This window comes from Rattus rattus, chromosome 12, assembly GCF_011064425.1.
Source record: "Rattus rattus isolate New Zealand chromosome 12, Rrattus_CSIRO_v1, whole genome shotgun sequence".
Classification (NCBI taxonomy): Eukaryota; Metazoa; Chordata; class Mammalia; order Rodentia; family Muridae; genus Rattus; species Rattus rattus.
This window is the reverse complement of record NC_046165.1, coordinates 87,927,261-87,946,367: the sequence shown is the minus strand read 5'-3', so window position 1 is coordinate 87,946,367 and position 19,107 is coordinate 87,927,261. Positions and strand designations below refer to the sequence as shown.

Below are 19,107 nucleotides of genomic sequence, written 5' to 3'. Positions count from 1 at the left end.
ATTTATACATCCTTGAATGAAGTTGATCCAGGCAGAAAATTTAAAATGTCAAGTTGATATTTAATTTTCTATGGAATGTATGTCGGTTTCAATGAACCATTAAAGTTTTAGATAAGTCAGAGACCCAGGAAAATTTTAATTTTAGAAGAAGGGTCATCAGCTTATCCTAGAATTGACTGAGGTTAAGAAGTTCAAGTCTGACTCAAATCTGGTTGCTGAAATTTGTCTGTATAGTCAATCTCCTATATAAATACCACTGTTAGATGTAGTTTAGCAGTGAGTTTCAGGATTTCCCCCATCCCACTAACCTTAGTTCAGGGGGAAAAAATCCCAGCATGCTCTAGCCAACCAGAGTAGTATTTTCAGTAATCACTAGTGCATAGAATCTGAACAATATATTCAATTTTACCTGAATTCAAATGACATGAGTCACAATGTAAATGAGATATTTTGTATCTGTAGTTTTCAAACACTTTTTTCAAAACCTTAAATTCTTAGGATATTTTTTTAAGATTTATTTTATTTAATTTATGTGTACACTGTAACTGTTTTGAGACACACCAGAAGGGGGTATTGGATCCCATTACAGATGGTTATGAGCCATCATGTGGTTGCTGGGAATTGAACTCAGGACCTCTGGAAGACCAGTCAGTGCTCTTAACCATCTCTCTAGCCCAGAATAATTTTTAAGAGCCTGAAAACATCAATCTGGAAAAAGTAAAAACTGAAAGGTTGAAGTGCCCCAGAAAAAAATTAAAGCTCTTTCATGGGAATCAAATTCTTCAATGCGATTACACATGATATAACAGCTATAACTGTCATAGATGCAGTTCTCAGACACTTAGAATTTCTGAAATGAGAACGAGAGTCCTAATGCCTTGTGTTGCACATGCTCTTGATTTTCGAAGATGATATCCAACCACACTGGAAAGTGTTGGACATCTGATAACTAGGTATGTAGAATGCGTGTGTCCATGCTGTATTCAGAATTACCTGAAAGCATGAGGCACTGTGTAACTCATCCTAAACTGCATATCCTTCTCTGAGGCTGAGGGGCTTTTGTTTGTTTGCTTGTCTGTTTGTTTTAATTAAAGTTCATGTTTTAAAACTATGCTCATTGGATAATTATAAAAAAATAGAACTACTATGAAGTAATTCTATTACTTGTTTTAATAGTTTTTCCTTTGTGTCCCCAAAATGACAGATGATATCACTTAAGATGACCTATGCTTTGAAAACCATTCTTAAGTGGATCAGAACATTTCCATGATATCATCTACTAAGCAGTGTCCCCTTTTAAATTTCTATTGATTCTTTGTGAATTTTACATCAAGCACCCCAATCTTACCTATCTTCCCATCCTTCCACCCTTGCGATTTGTACTCCCAAAAGAAAAACAATTTCATTGTGGAAGCTGTGTAGTATCACACAGTATACAAAACAGTTTGTCCAAACATCTCTACTTGCGAATGTTCCTTGCAAGGAGCCATTGGCCAGTAGATTTGTGTTGTCTCATAAAGATCATGCAAATCACATTCTGTTGATATCCAGGTGGTCTCTAGTCACCAGCTGCCTTGTTTAACCCACAAAATAGTTACATACTATCTATCTACACATATAAATTTAAAATAATGGTTTTGCTTTTCTTCTATTCTCTGAAAGTATGTTTTTTCACTCATTGAATTAATTGTGGAGATAAGAATATTTCTATTTCAGCATGTCCATATACTTTTAAGGCATACATAGGCAATGGTACACAATGCTGTTTCTATTTATATTCTCATTTCCTGAAGAAAGAGCTTCCAAAGGCCACTATGCTCATAGCTCAGATTCTCTACTACTAAGATACATGGAAAACTGATACGTGAAAAAAACTGCATATTCATTCATAAGACTCATAACTAGAGGCACTGGGAACCAGTCTTTCATCCATAGTCTAGATCTACCATTTACAAGATACACAATCTTCAGAAAGGTCCTTTGTCATTATGCTTCAGTTCCCTTGTCTATAAATTGAACATAATGCCGCCACATGTCTTCTGGATTACTCATGGATTAGGTGAGATGCCACATTTTTATCTTGTCCTTGGAACACTTCAAGTTTACCAACACTGCCGTTGCCTGGGTGGTCAGGCAGGCAATAGCGATGACTTCTCCATTGTTGTTCCTTGGTAGCTCCTTTCCAATTCTATGGTTACCGTCTAATATCCATCAGGTATGCTAAATTCTTGTGAGGAGACATTTTCATAAAGTAATGATAAGAGATTACTATAAAATGGTACAGATTTTAATTAGCAATTGTTCCCCTCTCCAGTGGCTGTAAGGGTTTATGGAAATGGAAACTGTAACTGTGCCTGCTCTCTCTCCTTTCTTTCTGTGTTGATCTGTAAAAGGTATAATTTGCAGAGTAAAGCTTCAATAAACTCCTGAATATGCTAGTAGTGCAGCCCATCCAGGCTGAAGCCTTTCTGGAATCTCTCAGTCCCCAAGTTCCTTGCTGTCTGCATAATATTCATAAGGAGATTAAATGAACCACTCTCTCAACTTGTCAAATCTTAATGAGGAAAGCTGCTTTAACATAAATTTTAATTTCACACCTTAAGTCATATTTTAATCAGTATAGATTTACCTTGTTTCTTAGCTGTGCTCATATGAGAAGGGATCAATTCTAATTTTAGCCTATTAGACCTAAAGAATCAGAAACAGATGATAGAAAAAGCACAATAAATCTACACTTAAATATAGGAGGTTAATAGCCTCTTTTCTAAAGCTATGTTTAGAATGAAAAGTGCCACACTTTAAGAAATTATTTAAAGTATGAAATGTAATGAAAGGCAAACACTCTTTTTTTTTTTTTTTTGGTTATTTTTAATTTACATTTTAAATGTTTTTCCTTTCCCAGTTTTCTGTCCATAAACCCCCTATTCCACCCTCCTTCCCCCTTCTTTAATGACAGTGTTCCTCCACCCATCCACCCACCCCTACCCAACTCCCCACACTGACATTGCCCTACACTGAGGGCTTCTCCCATTGGTGCCCAACAAGGCCATCCTTTGCTACATACGCAGCTGCAGCCATGGGTCTGTCCATGTGTACTCTTTGGATGGTGGTTTAGTCCCTGGGAGCTCTGGTTAGTTGGTATTATTATTCTTAAGGGGTTGCAAACTCCCTCAGCTTCTTCAATTCTTTCTCTAACTCCACCAATAGGGACCCCATTCACAGTTAAATGGTTGGGTGCGAGCATCTGCCTCTGACAGAGCCTCTCAGGAGACAGCTACATCAGGCTCCTGTCAGCATGCACTTCTTGGCATTAGCAATATTGTCTGGGTTTGGTGGTATATGGGATGGATCCCCAGGTGGGGCATTCTCTTGATGGCCTCTCCTTTCAGACTCTGCTCCAGACTTTGTCTCCATATGTCCTCCTGTGAATATTTCTGTTCCCCTTTCTAAAAAGGACTGAAGCATCTACACTTTTGTTTGTCCTTCTACTTAAGCTTAATGTGGTCTATGGATTGAGTCTTTTTTGTGTCTGTGATTAGGTTACCTCACTCAGGATATTTTCAAGTTCCATCCATTTGCCTATCAAGTTCATGAAGTCAACAGCTGAGTAGTACTCCATTGTGTAAATTTACCACATTTTCTATGACAAATTATGTATATTCGTAATATCTTTAAATATAATGTTGAAAATATTACAGTTTCCATGTCTGCTGCTTTCCTGGCATTCTGTTTTACTTAGAGCCAAGAAACATACATTTCATTACAAAATTGATTACTAATTAAGAAAGTCACTAACTAGTACAGAAGTGCTTTGGAAAGGCTCTAAATTGATTCCAGTGAGTCTTTGAGTAAAGCTGTACTTTTCCTTGCTTTCCGAGAGATCCACTATCCTGAAGCTGCTGGTTTTGAAATCAACTTTAATAATCCATTCTCAAGTGGTGTGAGGAAAGAAATGTTTCTACTTCTGGTGGAGGCCTGATTAGGCAGAAGGGAAGAAATCTTGTCTGATTATTATTTCTCTCTGAGCTAAGTAAAGAACAAAGATTGTTAACGTTATTGTGTAATCTAGTTTTATTTCTGTTGCTGTAATAACATAATCTAAACAGAATACAATCTAGGCTTTAGTTCTTTATTTGCACAGGAGCAGAATGTCACAGGAGCAGAAAGTTGACATAGCTGGTCGCATCACATCCACAGCTCATTCATATTTCTGCTCAATTTCTCCACTTATAAAGTAGAGGATTCCATACTTCAGTAATGCAATTTGGTCTTGACAACAGATATCAGATGGGTGTGGATTGGACACTACATCTTTTGCCAGTTCTGAGACTGTGGTGGATAAGAAGCGGGTGAGATACCCACCTCCATGCAGGTTCTCATCTACACACACCTCCACTGATATTCCTCATCTTCACCATACGCACATCCTCTGGGGACACAATTTTCAGAGGCCATTGGACTACACCTACGTGAGTCTTCTGACTTCAGATATCAAAGTCATTGTAGTTTCCTTCTTTTCTGATTAACATATATTGTACAAACATGGAATTCCTATGCAAGTGTTTACTGCCCATTCACACATTCATATCCATGCACTGTGGTTCTTGCTTACCCCTCTCCCTCTGTTCCCCTCCCAGGTTGACTCCCATGCTAGTGAGCTCCTTTTACTTTGAATCCATTTTTTTTATTCAGAGCCTACAATTTAGGGAAAATGTGTTCGTCCTTCTGAATTTCTAAATCGAATTTATTTTGTGTAATATGATGATCTCTTCTTCCCTTTATTTTCTCACAAGTGACAATATTTAAATCTTTATGTTTGTATACTATGGTCATACCAGACACATTTTATTTTTAAATCGACTCATCGGTAGATGTACTCCTAGGTTGACTGCTTATTTTCTGTGTTACTTTTGTCATTTTTAAATACAGGAGTTTTGTTTTTCCCAAATGCTCTTTAATTTTCCATGCTTATGAATATATACAGGGATTCATATTCCAACAAAGCCAACATACGTGAATGGCATTTATCAGGTAGGATTCTAAGTCAGGCATTGTGCTGGTTTTAACCCAGGCACTGATGAAAATGCTTGAAACTGATAGTCACAGTAGTGTGAGTCACTCATGTCAGAATGTGCATGTGTGATGTGTGATGTGGGGTAAATATTAGTATATAAGGCTTCATAGGAAACTAAACCTCTTCCCTGACAGCTAAGCCAATAATTCTATTATATGTTATTTTAGTTCTAATTTTAATTTAATATAAAAATTAGCTTACTTGAACCTCAATTACATGTGTAATGAAACATAATTTGGATAATATCTGCTGCTGCAGGCAGAGGATAAGAAACAATATTGTCTAGACTATGTTTCCTTGGTTGTTGAGCCTCAGGAGTTACTACCATAGACATAGTTCTAAACTGGTACCATCTAGTAGACCTTTCTGCCATCTTGGAAGTGTTTCCTGGGGTGAATGGTTAGTTGATCAGCAACTGGGTATTGATTATTGTTCACTACTGAACAGCTAACCCATTACTAATGTGACTGAGTATCTACAATTCCCTTTAGTTAATAGTCACACATTTTGGTTGGTTTGCATTGGACAGCAAAAATTTAAATCCCAGGTCTTTTCAGTACACAAAGTTTGTCATTTCCTTAAATACCGTTCAAGGGCTTGACTGGTATTTAATTACTTCAACTGTGATACTCAAGGTGGATACTAAAGAAATTGCTTAGGCTCTCCAAAGTACTAGCAGTATTAGCGCTACCTGAAGGAGTTATGGTAAGTCATACTGAAGTGCATGTCCATGAGAAAGTGGAAATCTGGGAGGCTGCTGAGTTATGGCCTTTTTATTTATTTTGTAAACTATGCTGGATACAAGGGCACTTTGGGTCTTGAGTTTCATTGGACACTTATTTCTTTGAAGAAAAGCACCAAGAACAGAACAAGATTTTTCTTCCCTCTGCTTTCCCATATCGGCTACTCTCTGTGACTGTTCTAATTTACTAGTCAGAGCCAAAGTTTTATATGTCATCTGGTATACACTGAATGTCTTAGCAGAGATCATGTGTGATGTTTGGGAAGTAATTGGATTTCTGAATCTGTTATCTTGACAGACAGATAATCTCGTGGGTTGATATTGATTGCTAGCATTCTTGAGAAACATTGGAAGCTATGAGGTAGGGCCTGGTTGCCAGAGAATCACTGAGTTTGTGCTTTCGTGCACAGCTTCAACTCATGTCAGCTCCAACTCACACTTGCTATCAAGTGTTAACATGTTTTTCACGACACTAGAAACCATGATGCTATGCCTCAGTAGACATAAGCTCAGAAGCAAGTCACCTGAGCACCAGGGGCCAAGCGCCCCACACTGAGGCAAGAGAGCTTTTCTTTGTTGTTTTAAGTTAGGGAAGTGGTATAACCTGACCGACTTTCCCAGAACTTTCACTGTCATCCACGATAAACACCAGGATATTATTTGAAATGGAAGGTACAGCTCTGACCTCAGCATACACACCTTCTCATCTCTCTATCTTTTCATGTTGACTTATGCATGGCGGGCGAAAAGTATCCCACACACTATATTTTGAAAATAAAGTGCATTTTCTATGTCTCCTTACTTTTTTAATTATGGTAAAATATACAGAATATAATATTTAAGATTTGGCAATGATTCAGTTTAGCCTCAGTGGCAATGAGCATATTTACTGATTGACTATACAGCAGGCAGACATGACTATGGCGCTCCCAGCAAGAGGAAAATGCAGTAGTTATGATTTTTTTTTTACTCCCTTATCCCTGTCTGCCTTCTGCCCCCATCCTTTCTTCTCTCTTGTTCCTTACCAATTTCTTTTATTTTTCCCTTCCCTAGACTACCATTTTCATGTTTGACCTGTGCAGAGAAGTTCTGTCACTTCTGGATCTACACTATAAGTGCCCTTATCATTGCATGGTATAATAACAGTGTAAACACACATTTCTGTGTGCCCCCCAAGTTTTCCTCATTTATATTTGTTCACATGCAGCCCTGGTCCTCACTCTCATTGAGATAGCAGTAAGAGCCAAAAATCACAAATAAATCTTAACTTTCTGGAAGGATTTATCATCTTAGGGTAGCATTCCTTGGGAGAGTTATCATGTCATTCCACTCATTCTGATATGCTTCCTTGTAGGTGATATTGTGGGGTCCAAATGCACAGCCATAAGGCGAAGAAAGTGAACATTGCTACAGTAACTTGGTAGTTTCAGATCGTAGGAGACAGTTTCACCTCAGAAAATGCAATACTTCTCACTATGTAGAAAACATTAGTGAAAAATGGCTGGATAGATGACTCAGCAGTTAAGAAGGCTCACTGCTCCTTCAGAAGATCTGAATTCAGTGTGTGGCACCTACTTCCCTACTCACTACACCTCCATACATCACACACAAACTAACACAGACACAGACACACACAGACACAGACACACACACACACACACACACACACACACACACACCAAAATAAATGTTAATAAATAAAGATTAGGAAGGCAGTAAGGATTTTGGTCTTCTCTTGTGTCAAGAATAGGTATTTAGTTCTAGTTCTGGAATTTTGGGAAACCAAGACTGAGTTGCTAGCAGTGCCCTGTCCACTGAGGGTGGGGAGAAAGAAGTTCTGTCCCTAGAGATCACCAATAACACTGACTTTGGGAATTAAGGCAGCATAGAATTGGGGATCAAGTGCTCACTCCATGACCATAAGCATCTATTTCAAGATGTAGTCCCCAGTAGGAGACATTGTGGGGTCTGCCACATTCACTGACCCAGGAAGCACACAAGAAGGGGATGGCTCTTTAATTTGTCTTAGCTGGTGTCATAGCTCAGAAATGGAGGCAAATCCCTGACATGGACTACTTTGAAGACCTGTGTGTGTGTGTGTGTGTGTGTGTGTGTGTGTGTGTGTGTGTGTGTCTGTGTGTCTGTGGGTCTATGTGTTTGAGTCACGTTAGAGTTTCAAGTGAAATAGTACTTCCCCTCTCTTAGCTGACTATGAAACCCAGGAGTCAGTACAAGGATACAACTATCTTACTACACAGTACATTTCAAGTTTAATTTGCAGAGACTTAAAAGTAAAAATTTTCAATGAACAAAAGCAGTACTCTAGGTTGAATTCCAAGACCATTTCAGGCTTACAGTTTAAGTTTTAATCTACTTTACTGCTGGGAGAAAGAGTAAGAAATTAAAATCCCTCAAGTGTCTCTGCACATGTGTCATAGAAAAGCAGTGTCTCCGATGACTGCTCTCTTTTTTCTCTTCTCTACAGATGCTAAAGGAACAGGGCAGTAGTCATTCTTAAAATTACAATATACAGGGCTGGAGAGATGGCTCAGCGGTTAAGAGCACCCGACTGCTCTTCCAGAGGTCCCGAGTTCAATTCCCAGCAACCACATGGTGGCTCACAACCATCTGTAATGAGATCTGGTGCCCTCTTCTGGTGTGTCTGAAGACAGCTGCAGTGTACTTATATATAATAAATAAATAAATCTTTTTTAAAAAAAATTACAATATACAACTACTATAAGCAAATAATTATTTTTTACTCAACATTCCTTTAAAGTATACCATGTTTGTGGCTCAATTGCTTTTTGTGCATAAATTTTAAGTAAGGGGTTTCATTAAAGTTAAAATGCTGTGTTGATGCTATTAGGACTGGCAAAACTTCTGTGTACATCTAGGTCAGGTCATTTATATCAAAACTCTGATCAAAGGCCAACTGTTTACCCATGAAGGAACCCTTACATAATGCTAGATTGATAAAATGAAATTTTGAACTGTCATAGAAAAAATAGTTTAGATAAATAGTTAGTGATATCAGGATTTGAAAGTCTGATGATACTTTAATTTATAAACCATTGTACAATGTTTTCAGCAGTCTCTTAAGATTAGAAATTCAATTAGCCTATCCATTTATTTAGCATATTTATTGGTTATTTTGTTGAATATATACTGCTTATTATGAGTCGCATGCTGCTATGACTCTGGAGGATCTAGAGAACACACATTGCTGTCTACCTGCTACTTGAACATTAGCAGGAGTCAGAAAATAGATAATAATTAAGTGTATCAGTCACGGTTCTCTAGAGTCACAGAACTCATGGGTAGTCTCTATATAGTAAGGGAATTGGTTGATGACTTACAGTCTGTAGTCCAACTCCCCAACAAGGCTCAGCAGCATCTGTGAATGGAAATCCAAGGATCGAGCAGTGGCTCAGTCCCACAAGGCTGGCAGGCAAAGAAGAGGGAGGGAGTCGTCCTTCTTCCAATGTCTTTATGTAGGTCTCCAGCAGAAGGTGTGTCCCAGATTAAAGGTGTGTCCCACCATGCCTGGATCTGGGACTTGCTTTGTCCCCGATGACCTTGAACTCAGAGATCTCCTTGCCTTAGACTCCTGGGATTCATAGCCACTTTGCCTCAAGATCTCCATGCCAAGATCCAGGTTAGAAACTCGTATCTCCCAGCCTCAAGATCAGGATCAAAGGTGAGCCTTCCAATTCTGGATTGTAGTTCATTCCAGATATAGTCAAGTTGACAACCAGGGATGGCCACTACAGTAGGCTATATGTCAAATATGGCAGAAGGTAGTACATGCTCTAAAAAACTGAATTAAATGAAGATTCTGGAAGAAATGAAGCATATTCAAGGGTGAATGTATTCTTATGTTTATGGTCCTGTAGCCATGGAAATTCTTCCTAGGTGTCCCTGACTCCCACACTAAGCCAGATCTTTATACATTTAAGTCCCTTATACAACATGCCATGATATTTGTACTTAAGTCAGGCGCATGTATATGGAAATGCTTTTAGTCGATGCTAAACTGCTTACAATACCTGTGCATATATGTAATACATGTGCAATGTAAGAGTTTAGGTAATCATCCAAATGTTCCTATGTGTACACTGCTGATGCAGTTTGAATATTGTTTTGACTACTGGGTAGTTGAATCAGAGAATGTGGAATCATCAGATACAGAGAGCTGACAGTATTTAGTGTCCTATTTTCCTTGAACACTTTGAAAAGTTATAATTGATCACCATCCAGGTTCTGAAATGTTAATTTGTAATGAAGTATGATAAAATACAGATGATGTTTTTGGATGTTACCCTCCCACACTCTGGTTTCTCTCAGTGTGTGTGTGTGTGTGTGTGTGTGTGTGTGTGTGTGTGTGTGTGTGTGTGTATCACAATAGACATTTCCTTTTAGTCTCTGATTGGTGAATAGTTTGCGTTTCAGTAACTAAGAAAATTTCTAAAAATAAAAATTTAAAATATGACCATCATTTAGTCAATTTTGGCCAAGTTCAAAGACATTGTATTTCAGTATGATTTCTTCAAGAAATCTGAGGATCATAATGGCTAGATAAATATTGAACTAAAATATACTTTTCTTCAGAAAACGAACTTGTCTCTTGTTGGCAAATGCCAGAAGCAGAGCAATGTTCCAGATGTTAGTCTAGCACAGTTTCAGAGCTGGCAGTGGGAGCCATGCCTCTTCAGTATCGGAGGCCAAGGACATTATCACAGGTATGCCTTGGGACCCTAGAACTGCCTCCCAACTGAGTGTGGTACACTGAACCTTGAGACCCTCATGTTTTGTGTACTTCACTTATTCCATCCTTTGTTGAGAAGCATTAGATTAAATCTATTTATTAATGTGTATACAGTTCAATGTAAGAGCCACTGTGATTTACTTTCATTTCCAAATTTCTTTTCATTGTTTGAAATATTTGGAGATGTGTTTAGTAACAGATTCGGATAAGGCAAGACACTGAGACTAAATTTTAAATTCAGTTTAAATCTAGTCCGTATTAAAAGTATCAGATTTGTGGAAATAGTAGAAGTTTCTTAAAATTGTATTCCCTCCTTTAAAAGGAGATGGCTACCTACTACCATGACCCTGTGTATCACCCATTAAAGACTATTTATAATATAATAACTAGGCTTTCTAGGGGGAGGGGGAGGGAGGCAGAAGGCTGGAAACTACTGAATTATTCGATTACCATGTGTTCTTTAATGATTCATTCTTTTGAATTTTTATCTCTGTTATTCATTTATTTATCTGTGCAGGTGCATGCACATGTGTGTGTCCGTAGGAAGGGACTAGTAGAGGCTAGCAGAAGGTTTTGGATTCCTTGGAGCTGAAGTTTCAAGCCTTTGTAAGCAGTGAACATTGTTGATAAAAACCCCAGTCTTCACAACAGAGCATCTGTTTTAACTGCTGAGCTGTCTTTCCCCCCACATCCTCTTAAATATTTAAAATTGACTTTGTAATTTATTTCGCAAATATGGGGTAGTTGTACCCAGCACCTCATGGAGGTTCTGGAAGAGGGTCCTGAGTGTGTGGGAGTGTAGAGCTGCCCCTCTTGAACTATAGAAATGGTATGTTAATAAAACTATAGGACAGATACGAGGTTCAAATAAGTGATAGGGCATGGGGGCATTTATATATTTTATTTTATATGTTTGAATTGTTTATAAGTTTTTTGATATTAGTTTGTTTTAGAAAATAATATTTCTGAAATCATTTTTTGTTCCAAGGCCAGGGGGCAAATGTGGCTTGTCAATATCACATTAGGAGTTATGTATTATAACTGTACTATAGACACTTGGTAGATATTTATTAAATAAGTGGATAAAGGGATTCTTCATGGAGATGCTGATCTGTACCTGTGCATGTGTGGCTGTACTTTTCCATTTGCATGAAAATAAACTTTCACTTTAAGGAAAGAACATTGTGATCCCACAGTTGGACTTTCAGCAAAATCTGTCATTTGCTCCCATTAAAATCATAAGCTAACTGACATGTTATTCTGATATATGTGCATAAGTTCATTTTATGGACTCACCGTTTAAACTGCATTTCTCCTAAGTGACAGTTTTTGTCTCTGCATGAAATAAAATCTGAAAGAAAATTTTCATGATAAAAAAAATAACAAAATTGACTCAAACAGTGAGTTTAAATTGCAGAATGTTCTGAAAGAAGTATTAGGTTTAAGAAAACTGCCTTATTTATATATAATTTGATTAACTGATTAATTATGTGCTAAGAAAATATCAAAATGACAACACGAATCCCATATAACTTCAATGTTAATTTGTTTAATGTAACTGGAAAAATTAAAACGACATTGTTTAGCCTCTATGTCTTTCTAAATTAAGTATATTCACTATGTTCACTATTAGACTTCCTGGGACATGAGAATAACATTTTTGCTAACTGCTTCTTAAATTAAATACCAACATATATTAAAATTTTTCCTTCAATAATGTATTTATTCACTTTATTTCCTGACTGTAAGCCCTCTCCCTCCTCTCCTCCCAGTCCCTCACTAACAAAATCCCTTCCCCATTAACTCCTTCCCTCCTCAGAAAAGAGGAAGCCCCTCCCTGGATATCACCCTGCCCTGGGACATTTACTCCCTGAGTGACTAAGTAGATCCTCTCCCACTGAGGCCCAACCAGTAAGTCCAGTTGAGGGAAGGGGATTCAGTAGCAGGCAACAGAGTTAGAGACAATCGTCCTTCTAATTGTTAGGGAAACCACATGAAGACCAAACTGCCCATCTGTTATAAATGTAGGTCCAGCCCCTGCATGACCTTTGATGGCTGGTGGTTCTGTCGGTTCCGTCTCTGTGAGTCCCCATGGTAGCTGACTGGTAGGTCTTCTTAGAGTGTCTTTGACATCTCCCCACCCTGCACTCTCCTGTACTTGTATGCTTCACTCTACCACAAGACTCGCTGAGCTCTGCCTGATGTTTGGCTGTGGGTCCCCTCATCTGTTTCCATCTGCTCCTGGATGAAGTCTTTCAGGAGGCAGTTATGCTAGCTTCCTTTGTACCTGCATTGAAGGCTACTGTTAATACTGTCTGGAGTTGGCTCTCACATGGGATAAGTCTCAGATCGGAGCAGTCATTGGTTGGCAGTTTCCTCAATATATTAAAACGTTTAAGAAATACTAGACATGAATAGCATACAATGTAATTTATAGCCTTAACATTGTAGATTTCTTTTCTGGTAGATTTTATGGTTTACTTTTATTATGAAAATAAAAGCTACCTTTTCTTTTTCTTTGCTTTACTTTGCCCACTGCCACTGGCTTAAGACATTAACACAGAAGATGAAGTAAAGATCGTAGGATTGGGCAGAGCGACGGCCAAAGGCGGCTGTCGGGGCCCTGACATAAACAAGCTGATAGAAGGGGCTGAGCGGCCAGGACACCGAGGACCGCAGGGGTCTATCCAAGGTTGTGGAGCCATTGTCGCTCAGCTGGGACACACGAATAAAAGGTTTCATCGCATGCTTGGCTCTAGGAATCCTTTTTTATTTTCTTTCTCAGGAATCCTATGTTCACTACTGGGTACTCTTCTGCTGTGGGTGCCCAGGAAGGGACTCGGCCTCTTTGCAGTGTTTTATACCCTGGGTAACATTACATCAATTGGGAGTTCCATCTTCCTCATGGGGCCAGTGAAGCAGCTGAAGTGTATGTTTGAGCATCTCATTGCCATAATACTGGTGCTGTTGTGTTTTGCACTTACCCTGTGCTCTGCCTTTTAGTGGAATAAGGAACTTGGACTCATCTTCTATATTTTGCAGTATTTGGCGTAGAGGTGGTATAGATAGGCTTTCCTACATACCATATGCGAGGGATGCTGTGAAGAAGTGCTGTGCTGCGTGTCTTGCATAACGCACTGCAGGTGTGCAGAGAGCACTGTGGATGGAAGCTGATTGATTGTTCTGTAAATACGGTGTAAGCCTCTGTCTCTCAGACACCTGCCTTCTACTTGCAGCAGTGTGTTCCTTGCAATTTGGACATTTTGGAGGGTTGCCTGTGGGAGCCGTCATCAGTCTTAAACCCTCATGTCTGTGACACAGTGAGAGGTTCCGTGGCTTGTGTAGACAACTCTTCTTGTGACTGTTCTTCTCTGGGGGGTATTCTCACAGAACGGTCTTTGTCTAATAGCAGAAGATAAACATCACATCAAGAGCCACTGATGTCCAGGCGGCAACAGTAAGGTCTAGCAGGGTTTCTAGCAGAGCAGCAGGAAGTACAGAATTTTGAAGATTTGCCCCTCACCAAGAAAACCATTGGCACAGCCCCACACGGCATCTTCCCTCATGTTTGAGAGCATGTCCTAAGACCCTGGAGAGCCTTCCCAGGATGCATCGCTCCTTTCCCCAGATTGCACCTTCTTGCTGTTCTGAATCAAGAAATGTATTTCTAGTGTTCAATGTAGATTCCTTCTCTTGCCCTTACCCTCCCATGTCTTGTCTTGTGACCTTGGGACACTGGTTAATTGAGAGTGACGCAGAGACCTAAAATGCTATTTCCTTTTGGGCAAGAGCCATTAGAAACTAAAAAATTTGCACGTTCCTTGCTGTGTTTATTCGTGTTCATTATTTATAAGGTTTACGCTCCGTTCTTTGCTGGAGTTGGGATAAGGAAAGCGTGTGGAAGACAGATCCCTCATGGGCCAGCAAGAAGTAGGCATGCCTGTCCAGCAACCTAAGGGCCCCAGCACTGGCCCCCAGCCCGCACTGGCATGACACTGGTGGTCAGCCTGTAGGTGGTCATGCTACAGCCTTGTGCCTTACACACAGGCGCTCTTGGGTTGGATCTCATCTGCTCCCCATGAGAGCCATGCGAGTTGTCTCACTGCAGTCGAGGAGCCAGGCCTTGGCTTGGTTTCCGCATCACCGGGCGCTCCAGCTGTGGCCTAACTTAGTCTCTGTTATGATGCGGCGTCTCCTGGCATGGCTCTACTCAGAGCCTCCGTCACCTCTCATAACCCTGTTTCTTGTTTACATCCTTCTGCCCTGTACTTTTCTGATTCAGCATCTGTGTCACTTTTGCCACCTTCTCTCTGCCCACCCCCATTTTGCTTTTGGGCAGCTTGCTTCTGCATCTGTAGGACGTTTACCATCCCATGGTCCCTTTCAGCTGCTCAATGCTTCCCTGTCTTGACAGCGTGAGGTTCTGGCAGTCTAGGTCTGCTCTTTGCTCTTTGCTCAGGGCCAATTGTTCTACTCTGACCTCTATTTTATCGTCACCAGACCACAGGAGGCAAGCACTCGTCTCTACAGTTATGGCCAGTTGCTGAAGTGTGGCTAATGACCGTTTTTTTCCTTCTGAGATGGAGAAGTATGGATATGCTGATCAGGATTAGGGCAGAGGGTAGCTCAATCTTTCCAAAGTCTTGCCAAGCTGCTGAAGGCATCTGTGAGGTCTTCAGTCAGAAAGCCAAATTATATGCTACCCTCTGGCTGTGTGAGACACATTCATGTCCCAGGAGCCTTGGGAACCAATTCAGGTCTCAGAATAGCTCAGGGGTGACAAGGGACATTGGGGAGTTTAGGGGTACCCATGGTTCCTAGCTGACATGAGGGTAGGGTTATTGGCCGCAAGTTCCAACTACCTTGTGGTCATGCACCTAAAAGGATGGCCTCTCCACACCCTTGTTGGTGACTGGGCTTGAGCACAGGTATCTTTTAAAGATGTTACTAAGGCTGAATAGCAGGTCTGTGTGAATGTGGGCTTAGAAAATAAGCAGATCCAGGTGTGAGCTGTAGCCAAGTCACACGCTTGTTGAGTTCTTGGGAGGTTACCTAATGTTTGGTTCCTCAGTTTGCTTCACAATAGTGGGCTGACAAATGCTTCTGGCTTACTGGAGGATGCCAGTGAAGGAGAATGTTTCAAGTACTTGTTGTGCAGACAGCAAGCTGAGTCTCCATGAACTAACTGATGACTGCTGAAGAGGACAGCATGGATGCATGCCCGTTCATTTCTATAGCGTGTCTAATTCTGTGTCCATACATTGTTTCACTGAATGGTCACAGTGACTGTCAGTCAATAGATCACTACCTTCATCATCATAAAGTAGTAGCAGCCTCAGAAACTCCCACCAGCAGGGGCATCAGTGAAGAGGATCTAGGTTGAGGTCAAGTCTTGGATAAAAGGCTTTGGCCTAATTCCTGTAGTCTGTGGTCAGTTTGCCTCAACAGCTTGAGTCCGGACACATGAAAGCAGCTTTTGGGTGACTGTCTTCCAGTGTCTTCTAGACTCCCAGATTTTTCCTTAGTTGCCTTATCTCTTGGTAGCTTCTGACTCTGCTTTGATTGGACTATGGAAGGAAGAAAGCCACTTCAAATCTGCTCTCTCCTACCAAGCCAGTAGCATTTATTAAAAGCAGCTTAGTCAGTGAGGCTGAAATGAAGAACTAGCCTCTGACTATGACTGTTGGTGTTGTCTCCCTTCATTCTCTCCCCATTCACTGCTCAGTGAGCAGGGTATCCCTCCTACATCAAGAGGCAATGGAGACTGTGGAATGACCCCTGTAGAAGCAATGTGGTCCCCAGCCAGGCCGTGTTTCCAGGTGTCGGGGACAACTGGCCTGATGTTGCCTTCCCTGGGCTGCAGTCTGTGGAGTGCTGCACTGAGAGCAGCTTTGTGCCTCCAGGAGAGTAGTTTCAGGTCCCCTTTGGCTGGTTCTCCCTCTACTCTAGGCTGATTGTTGAGACACTGTGGGGGTGAGTGCTTGCTCACTGAATTCTGTCCCTCTCACTCTCCCTTTTCACAGACCAAGCTCTAAGGAAGATTTTTGTCTCTCCCGCTCCTCTGTATGGCTGCTTCTCAGACCCTAGCTCTAGGCATCTTTTCTCGGGGAAGGGTGAGAAATATTCCCAGCTTGGCATTTTCATCATGGAGATGTCTCAGTGCTTGGGTGTCTGTGTTACTCTCATGGCGACTTTGTCTTAATTGCCGCCTTCCCTTCCACATAGTTACTGCAGGCTGAGAGAACAAGAAATGAAATCACGAACTGCATTCCCTATGAAGTTACTTTTTAATACTTTAGTTAGGATGAATAATTAGCAGTGGGGTGGTATCTGAAACAGATGTGAAGAGTGGGGCTGGTTTGGCTTTTGTTGTTGGTATCCCTGTGACTGACAGGTTTTGCTGTGAGGTCGCTTGGTGGAATGAATTGGTCAGTCCAGGTCCACTCGTGGCTGTGGATGTCCTTTCCTGTGTGCACCCCTGCCTATCCTGACCTTATGCTTCCTCTAGTCACTTTGCAGTAGAGTCAGTCACATACCCTGTACATTCGCAGCCAAGCCTAAAACTTATTTGTAGTAAATTAAAAAGAAAAAAGAAATCAGTGTTTAAAGCAGTATAAAGATGCGTGCTAGACTTGGTGGCAGTTTTGTTTTTAATGCTCAAGTTATTTTTTTGTAAGTTTAATAATGTGCTATAGCTTACAGATTACGTCCTTTTAAAAGTGAATGAACCTTAGCTGAAATTCATTGCAAAAATACGTTTTTCTCCCTAGAGGTCTAAATTGCTTAGAAAGTTTTATTAAAAGGATTGCTTAGGGGGTGACCCTGAAGTACTGCCAATTCATTTTGTGCTTTGAGATCTTGTGTTTTCAGACGAGCAAACGGGACAAGAAGCGGAGCTTGTTTAATCCCAGTTCACTGAGGATGGGCTCTTGTACTTTGAATATTTCCAGCCCACCTGTGACATGAGAGACACTTGAAATTAGCTGGTGGTGGAGCCTTTATTCACATGAGCTGACAACATAAGTCAGGTCCCTTGTAGCGGGAGCTGGTAACTGACAAGGTGGACTTGGGTATGTGCAGAAGGCCTTGCTGCAAACTGGCTGCTTTGTAACCAGAGAAAATAGGCTGAGGAGTTAGAAATCCTGTTGAAGATGAGAGGTCAGCCCATGGTGTCAGAACAAATAATGACATACGCTCTGTACTCAGAATAGTGCCACTACCTGTATAGAGTGCTTGCCTAGCAAGCATGGGGCCTGGGGTTCAATCCCTACAAAGCATACACCAGCCATGGTGGTGTATGTCTATTATACCAGCACTTGGCAGGTAGAGGCAGGAGGATTTAGAGTATATTAGCTTCTATCTTAAAAAAAAAAAAACAAGTCAAAGACCAAGTCTGGTGTTTGGGCCCATGCACATGGCTCTGCCTGTTAGATGTTCAAAAAAATTTGGGGGAGGGTGGGGTCTTTCTGGCTTTATCATTGTGTTTGCATAGCTTGAATAAGGCAAGTTACATAAACAAACAAATGAAAAACGAACAAAAGTTCCCTGAACTCCGTCTTTCGTAATTCTGATTGTGAAGTTGCTTGTGAGGGTGTACAGAGGCCCGTGCACTGGCATTCTTGTATAGGCCCTGGGTACCTGGGCACACTCCCCAGCAGTAAAACCAAATCCAAATGACTGTGGTGGATTTGTATGCCTTCAGAACATTGTACCTGTTCCGATACAACAGGCTTTTAAAACACTTTGTTATCAGAAAAAAAATATAATTGCATAGGTGTAGTTGATTTTGAATGCTACTGATTGTATAACTGAATTTTTATATCCAAAGTATATATTCTCAAGTACTGCCTTTTCTGTCTTGAGGCTTTGGTTAATGTTTTCTTTTTACTCATTTCAAAGATGGTGTTGCTTGAGAGAGCTACCTCTCCCTTACACAGCTATTTTCTCCCTTTACTTTCCTCCAATAGTCTTTTCTTGTGATCCCAAAAAAAAAAAAAAAAAAAAAGATCATAGGATCACTGGATGTATCCAATAATCATAATCATGAATAATGCAAAAGTCACCTTAGAGAGAGAGATTTGGAAGGAGCACACAGTTCTAGACTTGATTACTTCTTCCTGTTTCCTAGGCTCATTTCAAGAATATGATCCTAAAACATCTACCTTGATGATCCTAAGGAATATATTAAAGTTAATAACTTAGCAACTTGAAATTCCACACTTTGCTTCAAGTTGTCTTGAAAATGGAGGAGAGTCTGGAACTAACATTACAGTCCTCTGGTAAGACTCCTTGGTTAGAAGCCTTTGTAACTATGTTTGTTTTGAGGCAGGGTCTCATGTAGTTCAGGCTAGCCATAAATTTGATATTTATTCAAACTCGTTATGAACACTTAATCTTCCTGTGTCCACTTCTCAACTGCTTGGATTACTAGAGTGTATCACCATGCTAGTTTTGTAACATTGTAATAAGGAGGATTTATTTGTGATTAATGTAGGCATAGTAGAAAATGTACAGCTGTCTTTT

General features: G+C 40.4%; 1 protein-coding gene and 1 pseudogene across 1 annotated transcript in view; both read left to right on the top strand.

Moving 5' to 3' along the window:
* The window catches only part of Znf385d (zinc finger protein 385D), a 351,240-nt gene that overhangs the window by 120,055 nt on the left and 212,078 nt on the right, over positions 1-19,107 (top strand). The window lies entirely within an intron of this gene.
* Positions 10,520-13,717, top strand: LOC116913857 (annotated as a pseudogene).